Raw genomic sequence first — 27,502 nt, 5'->3', positions numbered from 1 at the left:
ATCTAAAAACGAGTAAGATCCAAATCTCAGGTGGACCATGCCACAGGAAAGTAAGTGGTGATTAAATGGCCACCATTAAGAAATTCCTAAAGCCCACTGTAACATTTATCTGTCATACAACCTATTGAAAAGGTCACACAGACTTGGATGAAGGGAAAACACAAATATCGGCTTGAACCAAAACTTCTTTGACCCTTAGTAAGATTTTAATAGTGGGCCTTCAATCACCACAGATTCCTATGTTGGGATTCACCTAAGGTTTGGATCTACTTACCTTTTATGATAATGTCATAAATAGAGATGGAAAAATAATGGACGGCGTGGATAAAACAAAGTGGCCTAATTTTTGGGATTCACCTAAGGTTTTTGTGCCAGATCACCTATACAGTGGGGATTACCTGATGTTGTCCTGCAAAGATGAAAGATCAGCACATGTGGTCATGTGGCCAGACACAAGACATCTGATCTGTACAATGCATGTGTAAATTTGGACTTTGGGCAGCCATCCATTTCTCTCAATACATGTGTGGTCCATCTGATAGCCAAAGTGGCCTAATTTTTGGGCCATGGTACTGTCACAGAAGGCTGGCTAAATGAAGAGCTTGCACGCACTTGCCGCTACAACACATTTCTAGAGAATTAGATCCAACATCTCAGTAGCCATCTTCAGCCCTACCCACAACACCGGGGTGTTGAAAAAGGGTATTTTAGTCAGAAAATAAAATATTTGCTTGACTAACTATCTTGGAAAAAAATGGTGTATAAATTTAGTTAATAGCATAGTGTCTGATGCAATGAGTAGGCATTCAATAACCTCTTCAGTCATTCTTGAATAGTTAATTCAGTAGCTGACATAACTATCTTCACCTTAGAATTTTGAGAGTATGTAATCACACGCCTCATTGGAATCTTCATTGCAGAGTTCCAAGGATCCATATAAAAGTCGATCTATAAACTATTTCTGAAGTCTTTCTCCCTTACCAATTTGTTCTTCCTGATCAATATGTATCCGCATATGGCGTGAAAACGGGCACTATATTATGAAGGGTTCTGTTTTTCCACCTTTTTCCACATCAAATTTCAAGTTGAATAAGAATTGGAAAGTCATGCTGTTATATCCTATTTAGCATTTGGATGGAGCTCTTAGCTCATCAGTTCACCACTAAAAGAGGCAAGATCCAGAGTTCTAGACTGTCTTGTCAACATTTCCAAACACCATTACATAAACTTCATCTGGATCAGCCCGAGTACATGATGATTATAACGAGGCAGAAGTAAAAGCTCCTTTGGAGGTTTCCTGCTTATCGACTGCAGTAATGTCATTTCCTGGGTTCTCTCATGGGTTCTCAACCATGGAGGTACATTCATTTTCCATGTGATTCATGACATAAAAACATATCCACTAGACTAAAGCTGCCTTTTTGCCAAGTTCATGAAGACGCTAACATGATAGCTGATACTTTAGAGAAGAGAGGGTCTGTTGAGAAGTACGATTTGTATTGGGGAATCTTTTCCTTGATGTATCCTTCTCATCTTCACATCATTCTCATCATCATAGAGTTGTCCTAACTTTTAGGTGTTGGGGTTCTAATTTCTTGCCAAAATTTAAATGATAGCTGCTTACCCTACATCAACCCTCCTCTATCCAAGCTGGGACTAGATGACGCATTGCTACCTGGTGGAGTCATTCATAAAAGATTTCACCATTCATAAAAGTAAAGGGGCTCATATGTATTTCTTATCTAGCAGGCTTATAGTGTTTGAATAGATAAGTGGGCATGTCTCCAACCTTGTCATTTTGTAACATGTTAGAATCCGACACATGGAATGTAACTGTTGTGTTTCATCCTTTCATGATCTGGTTTTTATTTTTATTTCTTGTTGGCAATCCAATCCGGTCCCTTATCGAGACAGGTTTCAATGCTAATAAGAGATCAGATGTATGGCTTTATTACGGGGCTAGAAACCTTTAGAGAATGGCCTATCAGGTTCGGAAGATAGAATTCAACATATTATAAATTTATTCCTCAAATTTTTACAGATTTCTGCAAGCCATGGAAAACTATATATATATATATATATATATATACATGTTTATTTATTTACAGGTCTAACATAGGTTCTTGCACTTTTCTCTGAGAAAAGGATAGGTTCAAGGATTGGGAATCTTATGGTGTTTGAATCGTACCCATATTATCACAACCGGATGATAGATGGAAAGGCAAAAGTGGCTATGTGCAGGTAGTATTTTTAATCTTTTAATTTATTAGTTGATATCAACATTTGGGCTCTACTTATAAGAAGCAAATCATAATTTCTACATCATGCTAATTATCTTTGAGTAAATATCTGCAGGTTGCTTTTGCTAGAGCCAAACAAATATCCAACCCTTTGTCCACTGGTGCAGTTCTTTGTGGGCACAAACAAATGACTGAGGTTTGTCTCCTTTTTGAATTAAAATGCTTCTGTTAGTAATTCCGGTTAGAGCTTGCCTTAGCAGTTGCAGTACTTGTTGGATATGTCTTTTGGTTTGAGGAGTTCACCAACAGGGTCATTTGTTAGTAGTTTCAAAAGTTAAGTGACCTACCAAGGTCCATGGTTTGTTATGGTTTAGGAAGAGAAGTCTTGCGAACTTCTTTATGTAGCTTGGTTGAGATGGATTCAATTTGTTGTTATGGATAATTACCGCAGGAGCTCAATTGCTACCTTCACCTATAGCTAACTCATTTTGAACTTTCTCACCATGGAGTTGCTGTGTACTTGTTTTAAGAAATTGAAAGATCAATTTGATAATTTACATACTTGTTGCAGTGGCATGTTCTTTTTTCTCTAGGGAAGCATGCTGTCAATGTGTTCAAGTACTTGAGCTTTGGTATAGTTGCCTAGGTATGTAGTCTCATTCCAAGGGTGCTTAAATTTGGGCTGACTATACTTTCTGCTAGATGGCATCATGTGATACACTATATGGTTGTGTTGGTGGAAGGTTCCATTAACAGCTAGTGGCTGGCGAAAAACTCTAAGGCCCGGTTTAGGGTCATGGAATGAGACTATGGATTTGATAAATCCATGAACTTGTCAAATTCATAGATTTGCATTGCGTTTGGAATTGGCAAATCCCAAAATCCACTATTCGGAAATCAAGCAATAAATCCTTGTATTTGAGAGCATTTATGGTGATGTCAAAGCATTTATTGCAATGGAATAACTTTTATTTGTTTTATGCAAGTCTCCCATTTTGTGGATTTGCAAAGTCTTTCGTATGTTGGGGGATTTGGATTTGCCCCAAATCCATGGATTTATGTGGGTGTGGTTTTGGAAATCCACGAATTGACAAATCCTCATCAAAACACCAATAGAGGAGATTTGAAATCCATCGATTTTACAAATCCCCACCTCAAATCCCTCACTTAAATAGTTGTTTGTGTTGGGGATTTGCCATATCCATAGATTTTTGATATTCACACCTCCATAAATCTGTGGATTCAAAGCAAGTCCGAATACCCAAAAATACTAAGGGGCTTTTTGGAACGTGGGATTAGGTGGGATGGAATTGCATTTGGTCCCATGCAAATTCCATCCAGTGTTTGGAAACGACAGGAAGGTTGGGAGTAATTGAGGTATCATTTCATCCAGTCCCAATAGTAGAAACTGCGGGATTTCTGGTGGATTTCGGGAAGTTATAACGATTTAATGCAAAAATCATTTAGAGGTTAAAATGTTTCATTTTATACCATCTATTTAAAATTTTAAATTAATATAAATCCACAACTAGTTATTGTGAGGCCAATAATGGTGATCTTCACGTCTAGGCATATCGTGATACGCAATGGGACGAGTCTTCTGATGATAGGAGGTCCACAATTGGTTATTGCACATTGATAGGAGGCAATCTTGTCTCTAAGATAACAAGAAGCAGTATGCCATCGCTCACTTGCCTATAAAAGTTGAATATTGTTCCATGGCTCATGTTGCAGTGAAACTACTTGTAAGGGTGCAACTCAGGCAGCTTGGATCGGATTAATGCTCAATCTGAGCCCGACAGACCTCAAGAGGACCCAACCCACAACCTGACCTGACCCAAATTACAAGCCAAGGTGCCTCACACGAACCCAAACCCAAATTCCTCTATACTTACCCTAAACCGAACCAACCCGACCCAACCCCAAATACATATGATTATTCCCAACCCGACCTAACTTGATCCAAATTTGCTCAACTCGGACCCAACCCAATTTCAAGTCGGGTAGGATTTTTTCAGCCCTAACCTGACAACCTTACCTGAACCCAAGTTGCAGCACTAGTTGTTTGGCTTTAGTCTCCACTCTTCTTCAATACATGGGCATAGAGATGTCCACTCTTGTTCTATTACATTATAACAATCAGACCACCATTCATATTGCGCTCAATTCGATCTTTCATGAGAGGAAGAAACATATTGAGGTTGATTGTCACTTTGTGCATGAGAAGATATTGTCTGGATTGCTTTGTATTCCATATGTTCAGTCTAGTGATCAGCTAGCAGTTATTCTTACCAAAATGAGAACAAAGCCTTGAGTGATTTATAGGGCTTGCATATTTCCCTCGGTTCCTCATATAAGCCTCCAACAGTGGTAGGGGATTTTCCGATTGTTATTAGGTCATAGGTCAAATTATGAACTTAATTTATTCTTGTTGTTGTTTTTGTTGCATCTTTTCCGTGTATAATGCTGAGTTATATATTCCTTGTCCAAGAAATCTCCAGTACTCGTTGATGTACTCGTTGATGAAAAAGTTAAGGCTATTGGCTTCCTCTCCTCGTGAATTTGTGCTTGTGACAAGGGTTAAGATGTCAGTGATGCCCTATTTCACAATTCCTGAGACGAATTGTTCAAGGTTTGAAATATATGATTCATATTCTTATTAGGAAATAATTCACAAGACAACTATGAAATGAAGATATGGTGCTTCATCTTCCTTTTTTCTTTTCATGAGAAAGAAACAAAAATCTAAAATAAGGAATGAATCCCTAATACAAAGAGTAGGGCTACTCATGCCTTCCCCAGCCAACACATCAGCAAATCTACAATATACTATTTAGCTGTCTACAACATGGGTAAACGAAAAGTAACCTGGAGGCTATCTGCCATATCTCACTACAACTAAACAGAAAATACAGCTCTCATGGTTCAGGGTTAGACACCTCGTACCATCCCTTGTCATCTCTTCGCAACCATATGATGCCTGAAGGCCCCAGGTTGCCCAAGGAAGGCCACCAAAATTTGCTTGGGATGGGGCCTCGCCTTTCAAAGTACCTCCCACTCATTGCCATAGTGATAGATACCAGTCCCTAAGCACACCTGAAGCAGAGTTGCAATGGAACAAGAGAGAGATAAGGGCCCCATTTAATGATACTTCATCTATTTTTACTCACTGGAGTATGATTACAGTACCGTGCTATTGTTATGTGCAATCAAAATTTACAAATTCAGCATGTTTCAAATGGTACTAAAGAAGGAATTTCTGCCTCTTCTATTCTTTATGGTGCTATTTTTTTACCATCTTTCAAACATTGAATGACTCAGCATATTCGTAGCCCTGAGACCTCTGGCAAATTAGTCCACCTGTACACTGCCGCCAGTTCCAAGTTTTTTTCTTTTTCTTTTTTTCCTTTTTTTAATAGTTATGACAAGTTGACTCACTGATTTTAACATTGTTCCATAGTGTATAGAGTAAGAACAAGCTGGTTACTTGAATGTTTGCAAGGATCCCTATACAAGTAAGCCAATATAAAGAATCACTAGAAATCAAATAAAATGAATTCAGGAGTAACTCACCAAAGTTCGAACAAGGAACTTCATTTCCCTCTCTCTACAAGAACGCATGAGATTTACAACGAGGTTCTTCTTACGAACAGTACTTCCACTGCTTGCTTCAGTACTGATGAATTCTGAGATAAATACACAGGTGTTGATGAATTAACTAGCATAAACTAAGCCTGACCAGTTAATAACACTATTAACAAAAACATGTTCCAAAAGAAAGTAGGTTATAGCACAAAAAATAATATCTAGAAAGGATGAAGAATTAATTAATAAGTTATGAAAATACTCGAGCAATAATTCAAAAAGTGGTTTAGGTAGTGGGGGATGGGGCATTGGAAGGATATCTGGCTTGGTGAGCAAGCCTTGCAAAACATTTTCCCAAATCTTGCCCTCGCTGCTTTGGATCCAGATATTTCTATCAGCTGTTGCTTCTCGCTCATAGGTAGCAATGGGGTTTGGAATCCGTAATGCGGAATAGCCCTCCGAGAGGTAGAGCTTCAAGAGTTTTTGGCACTCCTTATCCTGTTGGAAGGGGTCTCGGTTTCGGATGGGGTTGATTCAGTGCACTGGATTAGTAATAAGTCCGGGATATTTTCAGTGAGATCTTTCCACTCTTCCCTCGTTACTACTGGCCAAAGCGGAGTAGTAACTAAGGCACACACTTTACACCTTCGGTCCTATGGCGCTCCATCTAAAGTGGTGGCTTTTGCTTGGCTAGTGGGGTGGAATAAGGTGCTTACTATGGACAACCTTCTTAAGAGGGCCCACTTCCTTACCAATGAGTGCCCTCTTTGCCTGAAGGATGAGGAGTTGGTTCCACATTTGTTCATGCATTGCAGTTTCTCCAGGGAGGTGTGGTCTTTCAACTTTCAGTTCTTTGGCATCGCTTGGGTTCTTCCGGATCACATCAACTATTTTTTCCGGCACCGGCAGAGGGGGGGTATAGGTGGGGAAGCTTCTAAGGAGTGAAGATTATTCTTATTAGCGGGGTTGTGGGCCATCTAGAAGGAAAGAAACAGAAGGTGCTTTACAGACATTATGGACAATCCAGTGGGGGTATTTTGTTATGCTCGTTCTCTTGTATTTGCATGGAGGGCATGTATTACTTAGTGTGTAATGCGTGTGTGTGTGTGTTTTTTTTTTGGTGCAATAAAAAGGAGATGCAATGATGAAAAAGACATCCGATAGACTGACCAGCTGAGAGAGAGATCTGATGGCTGGGAAGATACAGGGGTACTATTTTCCTCTCTCTATTCCCCACTCTGAGTGATGGTATGGTCAAATGATTCAGTGACAAAAAGAAAACAGATGATAATGGTTGTGACTTGTGACCAGAGGGAAAAGGTGTTGACTGGGATAGATAAGGAGCAATAAGACGATGAAATGGAATTGGAAACTTTTAGAACTGATAGGGAACTGGAAGGATTGACACAGGTGGAAGCCTAGAGGCAACTTTTGGTGAAATTGAGACCAGCAAGTTGCGGCTGTAAATGGAACTGATAGTAACCTAACAAGAAATTATGAAAAAAACACATTTCCTACGGAGAATGGGTACGGAACTGATGGTAGAATGTTACGCACTGACATTGAATGGAAATGCAAAGACTAGGAAGTGAACACATGATGAGGTGAGGCATACTTGAATTGAAAAAGGTAGCTAGAGAATGGATGAGAATGAATCAATATTGACGATTACATTGATGCCCCTGGTTACCATCATTAAAAGATAGTTAACTGATCTTTGTTGCAAAAGACACTACCTCATTCACATGAATCATTTAGTATCATTGATCTCTTCTTTATGTCATGGATTATAGATACCAGAGGTAATGGCACTTCTAAAGTTACCCTTCAACAGGAAAACTATTCTATAGAAAAACTACAGACATTTATGAGATGACAAGCTTTTTTCATGTGTCTGATTTGAGGTCGTCACTTCGATTCAAGTTGATCCCTATGATTCAATCATCAACTCATATTTTTTAGTTATATTTAGAAGAAGAACTAGAAGAAGAAGAAGAGAGAGAGGAGTTTTAGGAGAATCTAGGGGGAAAAGCCAATCATATGAGGAAACTTGGTGGTGGAATGACAATGTACAAAAAGCTATTAACGAGAAGTGTTCATGTTTCGAAGCCTAGCAAGGGACTAGAAACCATGAAAATCTTGAACAATATAGAGCTGTCAAAAAGATTGCCAAGAAAGCGGCGAGGCTATACTTAAGGCTTATGATGATCTTTACAAATAAATTAGAAACAAGAGAATGTGAGAAAGATGTCTTCAAACTTGCAAAAATGAGAAAGGAGAAAAGTAGGGACCCGAATCATGTGAGATGCATTAAAAGGGATGATCAGAGTGTATTAGTCAAAAGGTGAAGAAGTTATTTTCATAACTTGTTAATGACAATCACTTTGAGAACATAGGGATATAATGAACCATAAACTTGAATGACGCAAGAGTCCATAGATACTTCCGTAGGATTAGGATATTTGAAGTGAAAGAAGCTTTGAGAAAGATGAAAATAAGAAACGCCCTTAGACCAGATGGTATACTAACAGATATTTCAAAGTGTATAGGAGATATTGGGATATTTTGGTTGATAAAGTTGTTCAACTAGATCTCTAAAATAAAATAAAAATAAAAATAAAAAGTTGCTCAACAAGATTATAAGATCGAAGAAAATGCTAGATGAATGGAGGAAAAGTGCAATGGTACTTATTTATAAGAAAAACCTGCACTAATCATTGTGGGATTAAACTTATGAGCCATATTATAAAACTTTGGGAAAAAGTGGTTGAGAAAAGACTTAAGGGGTAGTTTGATAAAACTTATTTTTAGTACTTATCACTGAAATTTGATATTTTCAGTAATTTTATATGATTCAGATCGTTTATCGAATCACAATTATTAAGTGCTTAAATTAATTTTCACTGAAAATATGGGTCATTTTTTCAGCTCCCCTCCTTTCACTCAATGTTGAAGGCTGAATGCTGAAAGCAATGGTGCTTTAAAAAAATCACTTTTGACTAAAATATCCCTAAAATTATTTCAGAATTACAATTCAGCACTTTACTTATTTTCATAGCTTATTTTTCGGTTTATCAAACGACACCTAAGGCATAAGACAAACGTATCGGAAAATCAGTTTACTTTCATTGCAGGGAGGTCTACAATTAAAGCTATCTTTCTACTTGGACAATTAATGGAGAAATATAGGGAGAGGAAGGATCCCGACTTCTTCTTTTTTAATACTTAGAGAAAGCTTATAATAGGGTCCTTAGAGAATTAATCTAGTGGGTGTTGGGAAAGGAGATTCAAGAGGATAGATTGACTTGATTAAGGATATGTATGAAGGAGCACTAACAAATGTGAGGCCCACTAGTAGAGAGACCAATGAGTTCCCAATTACATAGGCTTGCACTAGGGGTTGGCATTGAGCTTGTACCTTTTCACATTGGTTATGGATGGGTTGACAAAGCATTTGTAGGAAGAGATGCCATGGTGTATGTTGCTTGTAGATGACAGTTTTGATTGACAAGATGAGGAAGGTGTAAACGCAAAGATAAATTTATGGAGGGTTGCTTTAGAATCTTAAAGAATTTAAAATTAATCACACACTAAAACAGAGTGTATAGAGAGCAATATTAGTAACAATAACAGTGGGAACGAGGAATTAGTTAAGATTGTTGACCAAAATGTTACCCAAAATGACCCCTTGGATATCTTGGATCGATAATTCATGAGAGTGGAGTGGAGATATTGAGAAGGACGTTGCCCACATAATTCAAGCAGGGTGTAAGAAATGGAAATATGCCTTGGGAGTTTTATGTGATCACATGTACCACTCAAACTGATGGGAAATATTATAGGATAGCTATAAGACCAGCCATGCTTTATGGGACAAAATGTTGAGCAGTTAAGGAACAACATGTTCACAGGATGAGCATAGCTGAAATGAGGATATTGAGATGGATAAGTGGCAAGACAAGGATAGAATTAGACATGAATGCATATAAGGGAACATAGGAGTAGCACCAATAGGTAATAAGATGATGGAAAGTAGACTTAGATTGCTCATGTGCAATGGAGACTAGGAATTGCGCCGGTTTGAAAGAGTGAGTTGGTAGAAGCTAAAGGCTCTAAAAGGGCAAGGGGAAGGCCCAAAAGGACATGAGTGGAGGTGGTAAGAAAGACCTGACGACCTATGTTCTAACTCAGGCTATGGCCCTTGAAAGAGTAGAATGATGGAAAAGGATTAATGTAGCTGACCCCAATTAGTTGGGTTGGTATAAGGCTCACATGATGATGATTTAAAAAAGAAAGAATGAAAGAAAGAAAGAAAAGAAAAGAAAAGAAAAGAAAATGGCAATTCATCTGATTGAAGGCAACAGAAAATATAAGCAAAGGGAAGGGAGAGGAAACATGAATAGATGGAAATTTGTGGAACTCTCATTTTCCCTTTTCCGACTAAAAACCTTCTTCGACTGTTACAAATGTAGATGAATATAGAAAAGAATGTACATTCTGCTTCAGAATTTGACCAGATCTGATCGGATATGAATTTTATGTTCAATTGGTTATGCCATAATTTTGTTCTGATTAAAGAAATCATACTATCACAGCTTTTGGGAGGCAAATATTTGTTGACTCAAACATCAATGACATAAGTGTTATTTTCGTTATGAATTATGATAAAGATGCAGAAGAGATCATTGAGGTTTTCCTAGTTGAATGTTCTTGGCTAGCATGTCTCCTTTTACCTGGCAAAATAAAATGATAATCCCAAAGCCATGAACGTTTTGAGAGAATGTGAGAAGACCTTTAGGCTTTCTATATTTTTTTTTCTTTTTTCCCATCTCACTATTTTCTAGGTTGAGGAAATATAAGAAGTCGTGAGGCAGGCAAGTCGTCACATTGGCTCAGTGAGTCGGACATGTGACTCATCTAAGTCATCCCAATTTTTTGGATCCTTGAAGTTCTTTTCTAACTTCAAACCCGACAAGCTGAGCTTTAAATTTGGTCCATTTTGTAGACAAGTGTTAGCTGAAGATGACTCGCTGGTCCGTGCAAAAGCGTGGAACAATAATGAATGTCAAAATTGTCATACAATTGTCTTTTTAAAAAAAATGGACCAACATAATCGGAAAAAGTAAAGGAATAGCATATAGTGCATACACCAATACAGATAAAATACTCTAACCTCCTTTTGATTGTTTGTTTCCAGTCTCAAATAATACCCAAACAAATAAATTACTCAAACCAAGAAACTTCTCCCATGTTATTGTTTGTTACTCGTCTCTCCCAATTTTGATTGTAGTGTCCTCATAGAATAACAATTATTAAACAAACAAAAAATTATCGTGCATTAACACCCAGAAACAGAGGTATACTCGTCTCTCCCAATTTTGATGGTAGTGTCCTCATAGAATAACAATTATTAAACAAACAAAAAATTATCATGCATTAACACCCAGAAACAGAGGTATAAGCCTAATTCACCAATTCAAGTGGACACCTGGAAAGAAGCAAATTATAAATAGTGGAATTTCTCATGTTACCAAAGATTAAAAAACAGGTTACATTCAATATACCAACACAGCATCAGACTGCAGGGTTTAGTGCTAGAAATTGAATTGAAATTAAAATAATTCAATACCTTATCTTTCGAAGCACAACAAATACTTCTTGGATTGAAAGTGGGTGAAGGGGAGCAAGTAATGATTGTGTCTGCCGGCATATTTGTGCAACATCACCTTTAAAGATCACAGACCATCAGTAAGTTATGCAAGAGAATGTAGACAAGAAAAAGAAATAGATTTTGCAGAGAACTATTCATCTCTACCCAGATCACCCAAGTTATTATACATGTCTCTTATTTTGGACCTGTTTGTTCCACATGCCTCTTCGAGTGCAGCTGAGACCAAGCTTCCACCAATGTTCAGTTCCTGGAATTGTGATTACATATTACAAAGTGGTTTAACACCATTCACAAAAATACAGAAGAAGAATAAGTGGAGGTAGTGGTCTAACTACAAGTCTGCCAGATAAAAGTTACATAAAACAGAAAATGAACTCCCCAAAGAAAAGGAAAAAACAAAAGAAAGAAACAGACTTGGTAACAAACAGCCTCGACTACAGTTTAACAGCTCGTGATAAATATGAAGAAATAAATAAACAAAGCTCAAACTGGAGAAAACTTCAAATTCCTTAATCGTCAAAAAGTTAAGTAGCATGTTATGAAAGAATAATCACACTGATTTTATTGAACTGAAGATATATAAAGAAGGCATTATGGTAATCAATTAAAAACTAGTATAGGGACGGGATTCAGATGGCTTGAAGAGCAATTTTGGGAATAATACACATGACACCACGGTCAAATTAAATATGAATATAAATAATAACAATAACAAGCACAACAACAACAACAACAATAATAAAGTACATTGCAACCTTTAACCATTGAGATCCTTCCAAAAAAAAAAAACTTTGCGCATTGAGTGAACACTAGTCACTTGCACTGATAAGATTATAGTCCTAATTTCTGTACTTATATATACTACAACAAAACTTTACTTCTCGAAAATGAAAATTAAAAATAAATTTTAAATAAATAAATAAAAAGATGCAACCAAATTATCTTAGAGCATCGCATTGCTTTCTTTCTTGCTAAGAGAATGTTTTGACCTAGAGCAGCAACATAACAGGTCAAGTTATAGTAGATCTCTTACCTTGTTCATAACATACATTTTAGTTCCAGACTCAACAAGCAATTGGTATTCTTCAATCAGTAGCCTCATAGGTATAACTCCGCTCCATAATAGACGGCAACTAAGAAACTCATCGATTCAAAAACACTCTTACTTTAAATGTGAGGCTCCTGTTACTAGGATTTCTTATGATGAATAGGCATCTGAAATGGGAATGGCAAGGCTATGGTGCCTTAATAACATGAACTGTAATTCGGTAAGGCTGGAAAAGGTAACTATTCGCATTCGTTATAATTCTTGGTGCTGACTCAAAGTTCCCAGAAATCTTAGACGGGGGAGACACATGATAAGTTAAATTGATTTCTGGCTAAATGAGAATTCACTACGTGTGGATTATAATCAAAATGCAAGGCTCCAGCTCTCCAGGGTACCTTTGCTCATTGACTTAATTTAAGATTGATTGTTGATATTTTGCAAATAGTACTAGATGATGTGAATTGTAATTTGCTAGGTTTTGAAGGATTGCTAGGGTTACATTTTAACATGTATGGTTCTTGATTGTGATTATCATTAAAAGAAAAAAAAACTTGGTTCTGAATCTTCTTCTGATCTTTCATGTGGATTTGGAATTCCAGAAACTTGTGATGGTGAAAATCACTAGTCAAATGACAATTCAGACAAGAAAAAAAAAACAAAAAATTGGAAGGTCAATTCAGTCAAGAATAAATAACGATAAAACAAAAGACACCAGAAATCTGAAAATATCGCAGATGCAAGGGAATAAATGAAGAAATCCAGTTGAAAAAGTAGGCAGGGGAGCATTAATTGTACATTATTAACTGAAAAAACAATGTAATGTATAAAAAAAACTCGCTAATTCCCATTTCAATTTGTAAACTTTTATTTAATTTCCACATAGTCATCTTGGTACAAAAAAAAAAAACCATACAAGCTCCTAAAACGAAGCTCTTAATAGCATGTGCACAAGAAATCTGGTGTTGTCAAAGAAAATAATTCACATGGAATACAAAAGAAAGAAAATAATTGACATGGAATACAAAAGAAGGAAGAAAACAAAACATTGTTGTCAAACGATAGTATACATGTTAGGATGGATGTAAACGAACCATGTTTTCATGGTCTGCATCAATTTTATTTGTGCACAGATACACGGCAGGTAGCACATCTTCAGGCGATAAGGCAAGCAAGCTATGTTATGAGGCAATGCAGCAAACACGTTGCCTTAAAATACATCAATAATATTACATTGGACTCCCTTGAAAATAAAAAGATTGACTTCCATATCAACAAATAAGACAACTAGGTCAAAAATGACAAAGCAACCCATCAGGACAAACCTTCTGAACATGTTGCACAGCATACCAGTGGCTTTTATCTTGCCTCTTTCTCGCTCCACCAAATCAAATGTCCGAGCAAGATGTAAATAGGGAGCAGGCTGTCCAGCCCTCCAGCATGCTGCAAATGCATCACACCATCATGCAAGGTTTGTAACAGGAAGTCCTAACCTATGGACTATGGAGTATAATAAATCACGCAATTACAGACAAAACTCTCAACTAACTGCTAATCCAGTGGGAGCACCAACCATTCTCAACAGGACAATACTTTTCAAGTGGTAGTGATACAAAAGTTGCATTCATATCCCGTGATGAAAGGCCCTGTGCAAATACATTAGGCACATTTGCTGTTTCCTCAGGGCGATTGCTTTCATTCGTAGCAATATCGCATTGTGTTTAAACTGATGTGCTGCAGAGCTTTGAACTCCCCTCGTCATTGTCAGATACACCAGCCAGATTAACATCTCCTTTTGCCTTCTCCAATATAGAAGCTGCATCATCTCTCAATATATTGCCATTTACCCAACTCTTTGTATGATCCCAAAGCATCACTTAATGGCAAGTCTAAGCTATTGGGACATTGCTTGGCCGCGGCACTAGAAAGCGTTTGCATCCAGTAGATTCTGAAGTTAAACTTGATCTTGCTTTCTTCCTTGGTTTATGTTCAGTGCTCATACCCTTTTTTCTCAGAGAAACAGTGCTTTTTATAGAGCTAGTTGTGTTAGGTGACTTGTTATTTTGACTTGTGGTAATGTTTTCGTTAGGGGTGCCATTGATGGATTTTATTTCAGGAAGGGAAGAGGAATCTTTACACAGGCTTGTTTGACAGCTGGTGACAGACATAGTATTGGCAATTGCCTGCTCACGTAATTCTGTTTCACGTTCATAGAAGTCAGAAATTGCTTCAACAATGTCTCCACGAGATCTAGTTAGCAGATCTAACATCTGCTCCCGGGTGACCCATTTCGGCGAACAATCTTGAAGCTCTTCTAATAATCCTATATATTTCTCATTCAGTGCAATTGAATCCTCTAAACCATTGACATTTTCTATATCTGTTGAAGGTGTGTTATCCTCTTTCTCCATATCAACTCCCTTGTTCGAATCAACGACGCCAACATCCACTTCCTTGTCATCAGTCTCCTGTAACTTCCGATGAAAGCCCATCAAGAATTCATGTTTATTGGCCATCTCATCAACCAGACCCACAAAATGCTTCTGCATTGAAGCAGCATGCTCGCTATCAAGCTTCTCAACATCCAAACCCACAGCAGGAATGACCCGCTTCGGCTTCAAGAACCTCACATAATCTCTCAACTCATCGTAGCTTGAATGTTCACTATACGAAATGAGATGAATCTCACATGAATCCTTCTCCCACACTGCAAACTCGTCTCTCTTGGCTCCATGCATCCACCCTGTGGGAACAAATCCCACAGCCTTTTGAGTATCCTCTCTCAACCATAATCTCCTTCATTTTCACGAAATTGGGTCGAAAGTAAGGCCATGTCTCGCCCAACAGATTCCAACCAATCACATGAACATCACTGCCAGAAGCATCCTCTGTAAAAAACCCACAATCTGCAAACCTCAAAACAAGCAAAACCTCCATTTTCCTACCATCTACATGCAATAAACAATCACACCGACACGAGATTTCAAGCAAAATTCTCTCTTTCCCAACAACATATGTTAAGACAAGAAACAAGATAGAATTGCCCAGCCCCTTATTTTCAGTTCTAATTCTTTCTATCGTTTTTGCCACGTATTCAATCGATTCATCTTGCAATGGAAAAACCCATTTCGAATGACAATATGTCGTGTCCAAGAAAACTGCATCTGCGCCCACAAAACCCTTGAGAGCCGGTCTGCTCTCATTGAGTTACGGAAACGGAAGTCACCAGTATGAACATACCTCTCACCCTGAACCTTGAACATGAATTGAACAGCGCCTGGGCAGTGATTAGCATCGATGAGAGTGACATCACAGCCGTCTATCATGATGCTTTCGTTGAGAGTCAGTGAGACAACAAAGAGAGGAGTAACTTTGAGGATTTCAACGAGGAGGCGGGCCGTGGTATCGGAGCAAAAAATCATGCCTTTCGACCAGGCAGGGCCGAGGCCTGCATAGTGGTCAGCATGGAAGTGGGAGAGGAAATAGGAGACGGAGAAATCCCCAGATGATTTGAAGCCGTCAATCACGAATCGAGTTTTGGGGATGATTTTTGATTGGGGGAAGTTGGGAGGGATTGGAGGGAGAGGGGATTCGACAGAGAGGAGATTGAAGGAGATAGGAGGGGTGGTTTGGGAAGAGATGGCGGTGAAGGATTTGTAGGAGGAGATGAAGAGGGTGGATGAATCTAGGGTTAGGGTTTTGGTGGGGAAAAGAGGAGGCATGGGATTGGGGTATTAGGGTTAGGGTTTGATTTTTTCTGGAATGACAAAAATGGAGATTTGAAAGGAGAGAGATGACAATAAGAGATGGCGCGAAAGCTTGGTATGGTTGGGTAAAACGGGGAACAGGAAGTGGAAGTGGACTCGCGGGAGTGAGCTTGCACGTGCGGCCATATCGCGCACGCCCTTGGCTGTGTGCAGTGTTCATCCGTGCGGGATCCGAGCAGTTAATGGTTGGATTAGGAAGTCCCAGGCTGGTCTGCCCACTGGCGAGCTACACGTGTGTGCTGATGTGGACTGGTGATCATATTAACGGACGCGGATACTACCCCACCAGGACCTGGCTAGAGACGGACGGTCCTGATAGGGGCTCTGTGGGGCCCACTGTGATTTATGTGTTTTATCCCCGCGGTCCATCCATTTTGAAATATCATTTTAGGGGATAAGCCCAAAAAGGAGGCATCAAAGGCTTGAGTGGACCACACCATATGAAGTGGACCTGAATCTGAACCCATTTGATGGGTCCTAAATAATGGGTGTGGACCCTCTAAAATTGGGTTGTGTCCATCAAAACCCTCCGAGGACCAAATAATACAGTATATTATCTATCTACTATACACCTTTGGATTCCTTCCCAGGCTCCTTCTGTGGGACCTTCAGCGTGGTTTTCCACGAAACCACTCTTCTTTTCTAGAGAGTGGATTAGGTGAGAACCCGGCCTCACCAAAGACAGTCCGGCCCTTAAAATGGGGTTACTGTGGGACCTACCTTCATGTATGTATCATGTATACACGTTGTCCATCCGTTTTTCTAAATCATCTTATAACATTGTCCAAAAAAAAATAGATTCAATTATGTGAATTGTACCATGGAAAACAAACAATGTTGATTTAAATCAAGCTGATGTTTGTTTTTTTAGTTCATCCAGGCTTCTATGACCTTATCTTCATATTGGATGGTAAATAAACCCTACTAAAATATTAAGGTACACCTTAAGAAGTTTTTAATGGTATGACGATCGAACGCCACTGTTTCCTATGGTATGGTCCACCTGATAATTGCATCAACTTCATTTTTGAGATAATGCCTTGATGATATGGAAAAATGAATGGACAATGTGGATACATAATTCCTACATTATGGTGGACTCCACGATAGCCCACGATGAGGATCACACCGTCTTGGGTGAAGCCAGGGTCTCACCTAATCCACTCTATTTTCTAGGGGAGCCCATAGGGCCCATTGTGATATATGTGATTACATCCACACTGTTCATCCATATTGAAAGTTCAAATTAGGTATGATTCAAAAAATGAAGTAGATCCAAATACCATGTAAACCATAACATAGGAAACAATGGTAATTGACCATTAAAAACTTCTCATGGGCCACAAAAGTTTTGGATCAAACAGTTATTTGTGTGGTCTCTTCATCCAGATTTTTGTGACCTTATCAACAGGTTTTATGGAAAGTAAACACCACGGTGGCCCCATGAAGTTTTTAATGGTGGGGATTCAATCACTATTGTTTCATGTGGTACGTTCCGCGTAAGATTTTAATCTGCTTTATTTTTTGGAATTATGCCCTAAAATGATCTTTTAAAATGGTTAGACAGGGCACATACATCACTATGAACCCCGCAGTCAAGGGTCTCTCTCACCCAAGTGGATAGGGGTCTCACCTAATATAATTCCATTTTTTAGTATTTAAAATGACTGAGGTAGGGTCGGGGCGTAGGGCTATAACTTAGGTTTGGGTCAACCCTAACCTAATTGACCAGCCTGGTAAGGTTGTTTAAGTCCTCGGGCCAAGCTTGGATTGAAAAATGCATCGGGTTGAACGAGTTTAAGTTTATAAATACAAAGGAATCTGGGTTAGTCACTTTGAGTTGGATTTTAGGTTGTGCTTGTAAGTGGATTCATATTAAGGGTTGGTTGAGCTTGGATTGACCTTCAACACAACCCAACCTACCTGAGTTGCACCCCTACTGCCTGCCCAAATAGGCTTAGTGACATGATATGAAGCCCAAATGCGAGAACCAATTAGCTCAGTGTTGGAAAAAATTGAAATGATAACATAAATACCAAAAATAATATTAAAAAATTAATTCAATCAGGCACATATTAGATACATTGTCCTTGAAGAGTGATTTATCTCCCTCTTCTCTCAAACTAGAAATCATTGATGGGTTATTGATGAATTTCTTTTAGGATACTACAAGCCTTCTAATGGTCTTGTGTGCAACAATGCTAAAGGAACCTCAGTAGGAATTCGGCTAACGCGGTCAGTTTTGGGCAGACTTGGTGAGTTATGGGAATTAGAAACTCCACGAGTTCTAAAACTTAATTTGTTACTAACTTATCAAAAGAGAATAGAGAGCTTGTATTTCTATAGAGAATGATTGGTTTGCTGATTTTTTGTTGCTCTGTACCTAAAGAGGCCATGTTTATACAGATAGGACAAGTGGACCATTGTATTTGAGGCTATCAATGGTTATAATGTTGCGAGAAATGTTTCCAACCATTGGCTCATTAATCCAAATGTTCCATACCGTTGGATCAATCATTTGTCCGTTTAGATCTGTTGGATCATTGATCCAACCACTTGGATCACCAAATGGCTAGCCTTCTTTTTTTTTTCTACCGTCAACATTAACCAACGTCAATTTCTAGTCGTTCTTTGCAACTGACGGATCTCACTGTTTGACATAGACTATAAAAGCTAGTCTTCTCAAACTCAGCACATCTCGCACCACGATCGTACCATCTCACGATGGTTCGCATAAGGTCGTCAGGGAACGACTACTTGAAGCTTGTCTTCTCATACTTAGCCCCTCTCACACCGTGATCGCACTTCTCATACTTAGCATCTCTCGCAACTATTCGTAAGGGAGCGCTCACTTGTGACACGATGCGGGTGTGCCACTAGTGCCTCTACAACTACACCGCCTTACTGCCAATGCCCTCGTCCTCTCCAGCAACCGCGCCATCACGAGCATGTGCACATACGTGTGTTCTAGAGTTCCGCATTAAAACATGCAACCTAAGTTTTCTCTCTCCATTTCTCTAACTAAACACACCACAAGATAGCTCATAAACTAGGGGAAAAAATAACTTTTAATCTCTAAGCGTTGTGGGATGAAGCTTTTTTATAGTTTTTTTTAAAACATTTGGGGAGGAAAATGAAAAACAAATTAAAATTTTCAAATTTTCAATTATTTTGATTTTAACCAAAATCTCAACAATCATCTACTTGGTTAAATTAAATAATAGAAAATCTTAGCAGAGAATAAATATAATTCTTATGCATGAATGAATATATATTTCAATTTGAATCTTCCCATAGTGTAAGTATTTTAGAATTCTATCAAAATCTCCAATAGCTGTAACCTTGAACAAGTTATTTCTTAATGAAATAACCAGAGTTCAGAGATACCACATATATAATCACATTATGTTATATGGTCTCCCTCATATTTATCATTTAACACATTTAATGGTTATATGCTTATCATATTTCATGAGCGATCCCTATAGAAACTCTAACTCTCATGAGAAGTGGTACCGCCATTACGTTAACATAAGGAAAATATTTTTAGTGGCCCTGTTACAATTAAAACAATTATTCTTTAAACTGAATTTCATTAAGAGTTCTATAACTCATCCCTCAAATTTTAACGACTAGTACTATTCATCATGGATGAGGGTATTAATTGTACTTGGTACTGAAATTTTTCACTTATCAGTGACTTGTTCTCATTCATTGAACTCGAATTTTGATATTTTCTAATGCTATGTTAGATTTCCATCACTGGTGGAACTTTTAGTAAATAATTTTAACCTCATTCTTCTAGATGACATCCATACTACCTCTTTTGTTATAGATTTAGTGAAATGATCAATCAAGTTATTACTTTTTGTTGTTTTTAATGTCTTAAATCAATTCAAAATCAGGATTTGTCAATGTCATCAACAGACCATTTGATACCATCGAATAGTTGATCGATCCCCATCGAAGAAATTCATAATTTCTCCAATCGGTTGCTGGACTATTTGGGTACTTGTTCAATACCATTGAGCTTAGTTTCGATGACATCGATACTTAAATTCGATGCCATCGACACTCATTAAAGTGCAATAGATAAAATCTAATTTTATATGTTTTGTCTTTAGACTATTTTGGCGTTATTTCGATGTCATCGAAGTGGGTTTGATGCCATTGACGGTTTGTCGATGACATCGAAGTCTCATCGAATGAGTCATCGAACGTATCACAGAGTTGCGTATTCGCGGACTTTATTTATGATTTTGGTTGTGATTCTTCCTAAGGTTATACATATGGGTGTAATCGGGATTGGGGTGTATCTCATACCTTTTCCAATTCGTTCCTAGGGTTTCAATGGTATAGTTTGGGGTAATTCAAGGCTTGTTCGGATCAGGTATTCTCTAAACTCTTGTAATTTATGCTTTCATAGTGATTACTTGTCGCTTTGTGCCATGGTTTTTTTTCGAAAGAGTTTTTCCACGTTAAATTCGGTGTGTTTACATTGTGCTAGATTGGTGCGATTGGATTACTTCACTTGATTCATCTCTGTGTACTTCTACAGTCCCCCAATACTTTTCACATATGAGATCGCAATAATTCCATTTCGAATCAACTGACTTATATCGTTATGTCTCGGACTCATGTGTCTTGAATTTCCATTGTATTTGCTGTTATAGGCTGTTACACCCCAAATTTCAGTACCTGAGTTGGCCAGACCCAAATTCGAATTCTGAAATAACGATGTATATTAAATCATATTTAATTGCATTTCACACGATTTTCCATTCATTTTCATATGAATCATATCCAAACTAATATGGAAAATAACTGAAGTCAACCATTAACAAAATGTTCACAAATTTATTATTAACTATCACCAATCATATTCATTACATTGAAATTCAATTCAATTTAACCTAATCAACAAATACATTAAAAATCAACTAATTCTCAAACAAACAAAAAGAAAACCTCCGGTCTTGTCAAGCTGGCTCTTCATATTCAAACATTGCAAAATAATTTAAATGTGTGTGAATGTGATGACTTGTAGGGTCATATTGTTCCAAATTAAAAATGTCACATCAATACCAAACACAATTTCAATATAACGAAAGGAGTTCATTATAAGTAATATCTCACTAAATCGCGTAAACAAGTAATTAAAATCCAACAATCTCAAAATAATTTCAAATACGAAAGTGAACCTCTGTAATCTTTCAGGAGTATTCCTAAACAGAACACCTATAATAATCTTTTAGGGCGTAATTTTTTCAATCATACTATACCTCTAATCCCATGAGTTTCAAGCCATCTTCTTTAAAAATTTTGCCATAATAAGAATTCTAATATTTACTTTGAATATGATATTGAACTCGATCATATTTTTTTTTGAGTTTAGACGCAAGCCTCTTGGCAAATCCTTTATTTAAATAATTTATAAGACCCATATAGGTGAATCCTATTGGATTACAACCTTTCCATACATTGTACGAGAATCAACCCTCCCATAACCTTCGTTACCTTAATGGAGAATCATATGCAAGGTGTTTGATCTTTGAGCTGAAGCACTGGCAAACATCGACATCAACAATCGAGAGAGCAAAAGGGGAGTGGATTCAATCATGGGAGAACTTTAAAAAGCAACCCAAGAAGGCGCATCAATGGAGTTCAATCCGATAAGTGACATGTACGAATACATACTCTCATTGTGTATGATTGAGGGTAAGAGTATGTGACCCAAACTCGATAGATTCTTGTGTAGGACCTCGGCTTTTGTGTATTGCTGAATACACCAGAAATAGGTGCGTATGTGTTAATATCAATGGGAGTCTTCAGTGGGAGTTAACGTATGTTTTTATACTATGATCGAGGTTATTGGTTAGTTGATGAAAAACCAGCTAAAGTCTCCTGTGGGAGCCTCTGACAGCGGGAGTGTATGCTTGACAACTCTTTGTGTAGGCCTCTGGCAGGAGTGTATACTTGTATAGGTCATAGATGAACCTTATTTAAAACATCTGATAGTGAATATCGATACATTCAGTGAGAGTACGTCCACCGAAAGTGGAGCAAGAAAATAAAACCACCATATATGCTTGTGTTTGAGATCGTGAATTGCGTACATGTTTAATTCATGCTTATGTGTTTAATTAGTTAAATCTGTTGAATACTTGAATTTGCTTGTGTTTTAAGGCAGTTAACTTGTAAAGCACACACAAGCACACCATTAATTATATATTACTTGCTTCGTTGACATATCTATTATAGTTTATGTGATTGGACCCACTATAGCTTAGAAGCTTTAATATTATTTGCCGTATTTTAAATTGAAATATTAGTTTAATTAAGTAATTATTGTTTAATTGGTAAACTTTTTAAGTCATTCTATTCACCTCACCCCTCTATGACATAACCATTAATTCTCTAGCTCTGCTAAGCTTCTGCATGCATAGCTCGTGGGCCCACCATGCGCAATTTTACTTTCCAAAGGCAAACATAAGTTCCATGTTTCCTTTGTCGACGACTTTCGTTCCCCATTTGGACATCTTAACCATTGATTATGTCTTCATGGGTCTTAAATACAAATTTGTTATAACATACAATGGTTGTGGCAGCTGTATTGTACCACTAACCAGGGACTTTTCCTCGAACCATGTTAACCTCAATGATCATTTGCAATAGTATTGTCTTCCACTGCACTAGCCTCTTTCTTAGGTCATTTGTGTTCCCTATAGACTCAAGTGAAATACCTGGTCTTTCTGCGGACATAGCAATGACCACTGGGTTTGTTGTTCTTTTTCTTTTTGGACTTTTTGAATTTCTCATTATTTTTATTGGGTTTTAAGGATTCATTCTTTCAATATTATTATCTTGGGATGGCATTTCTACTGCATTCACTTTGTATGAGGATATACCATTTGCATCATATTTCTTGTCTCGATTGCAAGATTCTTCATTAATTCAAATATGCTTTTAAATATTCTAAATTGAATTTTTCAGATTATGCAATAATTTCTTCTTGTAATCTTTCAAATTTGGAGGCAATTTGGCTATTATACCCCAATTTAAAAAGATTCACGCAGGTCATTTTTTAGACATTTATCTTACTTAAGATCAATTGCAATTCTTAGACTTATGTCAAAAGTGACCTATTGTCTACTATCGTGAAATCGAAGTACCTGGCAATTAGAAATTTCGATGTTCCCTCTTCTTCAGCCCTATATTTGTATATTTCTGTGGCTGAAGATTTTTCCGTGTACAAGTCATAAAGGCAGTTGGATAAGGCGTTTAGGATGTGGCCGCGACATGACAACTCATCTTTTCGTTGCTTGGTTTTGGCAACTATTTGTTTTTACAGTATCACTGTCACTTCTGAAAGTGATGGTAGGTACAGGTCTAAGATGTATAATATCTTAAAAGCATTGAGAATGGATTTCAACCTGTCTTGCTATCTGGTGAAGTTTGTGCTATCGAACTGGTCAAGCCATACTAGGTCCTGGTTCATCAGTTGATTGATGCAACGGATTCAATATTCATCCTCCAAATTACGCTCTAAGATTGTTAAGAAAAAAAAATGATAAATTGGATATTGAAAAAAAAAAGAAAAATAATTCAATTAGACCGAAAATACGTGTTAGATATGTTGTTCTTAAAGTGTGATTTGCCACTTCTCCTCTCATATTAAAGATCACTAACAGGTTATTGATAAATTTCTTACAAAATATGATAGGCCTTTTATTGGTACTGCAAGCAACATTCACGAAGGGACCACTATAAGAACTTGGCTAATGTGGTTAGTATCAGGTGGACTCAGTGAGCTCTAGAACTGAGAAACTTAGTGAGTTATAAACTCAAATTGTTATTAACTTGTCAAAAGAGAAGATAGAGTTCATGTTCGTTTGTAGAGAAGAATTGCTTTGCTTGTTTTCTGATGCTCTGGGTATGTCATGTTTAAATAAATGGGGCGAGTAGACTGTTCGTTTGAAGTTTTGAGATTTTGGCTTGTCATCTTCTACTATATTTGCTTTGGAATGATTTTCCGAAGCACTTTTGGAATGATTTTCCGAAGCACTTTCTTTCTTGTCTCGGTTTCTGAACTCTTCTTCTATACGAAGATGTCATTGAAGCCCTTCAAGAGTGTACTTCCTTTCATCATGTTTCAGTTTCTTTTTATAATCAAACCAGATGAGGGTAATTTTGTAATTACCACACCGACTAGGAATTCTTCAGGAAGATCTATCCACTAATCTTCAATTCATCAACCAAGTTTTGTAGTTCGGTTACTTAGGAGAGAATTGGCTGATCATTTTTAAACTTGAAGTGGACATAATTGTCGATCAGAATTTATGAGTACTGATTTCTTCAGTTTTATATTTTTCATCTAATTTTATCCACGGATCTTTAGCAAAGGATATTTTACGGTATGAGTTATATCTATGCTGCTGGGTTATATCTTTAGCAAAGCTTGTGGGGTCCACGGTGTTATATCTATGCTGCTGGGTTTGCTTAATTTAGGCAAATACGAGGCAAATCCAAATCTTAAGTGAACTACACCATATGAAACAATTGCAAAAATAACTCAAAAGCCTTCCTTGGGCCACCTTGATGCTTATTTATCATGTGACCTATTCTAGGGTGGATTTCGATCATATACAAGGGAACACGCAAATTTCAACTTAGTCCAGGACATTCATTCATGGCCTAAAAAAGGTTTTAATGGGCTATATTCAGTTCAATTTTTTGTCTTCTCTAAGAATGTATAATTACTGGATTACTAATTTATTCATCTTTGACTTTTAATATCTTTTAGGTGACGCCGAATTCTATCAAAGAGTTGTTTCATTTATGGTACGTGGATAAGGGTGAGAGGAGATGGAGTGTGGCTGTGCTTGCTCTTCTTTAGTACTATGTGGGAGGAATGATCATTACTTAGAATAAAAATATTTGTCTTTTAAGGTTATTGATAAGTTGAATCTTTGTTTTAGGGATTGGGTGTCTTGATTGGCTGTTTATATCTCTCTTTTATTTTATTTTTAAAAAATTCCTCTTCGTATCTTTCCTTTAGCTTTGTCTTTTTTTCTTTTTCTTTTTTCATTTTCTTTATCTTTGTTATTCAACCTTTCATGGTCCCGAGCATAGTTAGTGTGTTAAAAAAGATTAAAAGAATAGTAGATGTTTAATCTTCATTCACCTGGTGTGTTCTACTTTGAGATTTGGATATATCACATATTTGGGCTCATGGCTAAAATTAAGCTGTGAATATAATGAGTTGAATGCCCCATGGAGCTTAGGGTTGTAGGAATCCCTTGGGAGTTGTCTGGAATCATGGATTTAAGAGCTTGCTTGATTTTTCAATATTTTATTAAATAAAAGGTAATCAAGCCACTGCTATTATTTATAGTTGGTCATTTAAATTTATATTATGGTTCATAAGTTAGAGTCAAATACATTTATAAATAAAATAAGTAATTGTAATCACTACATTTTCAAGAATTTATAGGTGAAACAAATAATGTAGCAAAATTATCAATACAGTAAGTATAAGTTACAAGACTACATAATTATACGAATGAACAATCATCATCCATTCACATCTATTTATCATTGTAATTAGAAAACCAAAGCCTTGATCATATTTGAGTGCATTTGGCAATGCGAATTTATAAATTTTTGGAATCGAATGTATTTGAAATACACCATTATATTGTGTTTTCTAATTTGTTTGGTTTAAGTTATTACAATTATTATGTCAAACATATGTACTTTAATTAGGATTTTTTAAAGTTATTTTAGTAATCAAATTCAAATGTCTATAAATGTATCAGTGTGTTCCAAATATAAGCTACCAAACATAGCTGAGAATTCAAAATCAACTTGACGTGTGGCTTGAAATTCAATACATTTCAAGACATGGTTACCCACACATTCCATCTATTTTGCTAAATCATTTTGTAATATGAGTTGAAAAATGAAGTAAATCAAAGGCTTAAATGGACCACACAGTGGGACAGAATGCCCACCATTAAAAACTTTATAGAAGCAACCAAAGTTTTGACGGACACTTGCATTTTCCATTCATCTAGGTCCATGTGACTTTATGAATGTGCTGGACCGCAAATAGAAATTAGGGTGGTCCTAAAAAGGTTTCAACTATAGGTGCCATTACCATTGACACTGCCATTCTCATATTTTGGTTGGGCTCATATCCCAAAATGATACTAAAAAAATAGATGGATGGAGTGGATTAGATCCATACATCATGGTGGGCCCCACATAGCGCCTAGTCAAGGTAGGGCAAGACCCAATACTCTTTCAAGATAAATAGTCCCAACTAATCCGTCCATGCAAACCGGTGGGACCTGGTCACGAACCACGAAGTAACAAGATTGAGAATGATCCGTAGCTCTCAGATGACGAATCTGAGTTGTCCATTAGGTCTAAACACATTCTAGACTCCTGGATCAAAGTCACACCAGTCGAACAATTGCAACAATCTGATCAAAGCATTGTAAAACGGACGTCTAAGATCACTCATGGAAAGCGGTACTAATCAACAAGATGAGCAATCAATTTATTGGGATCATTACCAGTTATTTTATATTTACAAAGAATCACACGGTGGGCTCACTATTCTTCTGGTGGGCCCACTTGAGTAATGGATCTCCCTTCTGTTTGTGCCCTCGTCCTAAGATGAGCTACTGAAACCCATCAACCGAGTGGATATAACACAAGTGGGGTCGATATATAGCACTTGTCGTTGCAGGGATCCTAGGAGACCGGACGTGGATTGCCTACCGACAGTGCTAGTAGCCACCTGGCTACTGGATGGTATTCCATGGGCCCACTATAATGAATATTTTTTATCCACATCGTCCATTTACTTTTCCACCTCATTTTAGGGCATAATATAAAAACAAGTAAGATCCAAATCTTAGGTGGACCATGCCATAGGAAAGTAAGTGGTGATTAAATGGCAACCATTAAGAAATTCCTAAGGCCCACTGTAATATTTATCTGTCATACAACCTATTGAAAAGGTCACGCGGACTTGGATGAAGGCAAAACACAAATATTGGCTTGAACCAAAACTTCTTTGACCCTTAGTAAGCTTTTAATAATGGGCCTTTAATCACCACGGATTCCTATGTTGGGATTCACCTAAGGTTGGGATCTGCTTACCTTTATGATAATGTCATAAATA

General features: G+C 37.3%; 1 pseudogene; it reads right to left on the bottom strand.

The window, feature by feature from the left end:
* Positions 1-4,819: 4,819 nt before the first annotated feature.
* LOC131226907 (DNA ligase 6-like) lies at positions 4,820-16,326 on the bottom strand (annotated as a pseudogene).
* Positions 16,327-27,502: the final 11,176 nt, after the last annotated feature.

This window comes from Magnolia sinica, chromosome 15 (genome assembly GCF_029962835.1).
Source record: "Magnolia sinica isolate HGM2019 chromosome 15, MsV1, whole genome shotgun sequence".
NCBI classification, from domain to species: Eukaryota; Viridiplantae; Streptophyta; class Magnoliopsida; order Magnoliales; family Magnoliaceae; genus Magnolia; species Magnolia sinica.
This window is presented reverse-complemented; position numbering and strand designations above follow the sequence as displayed.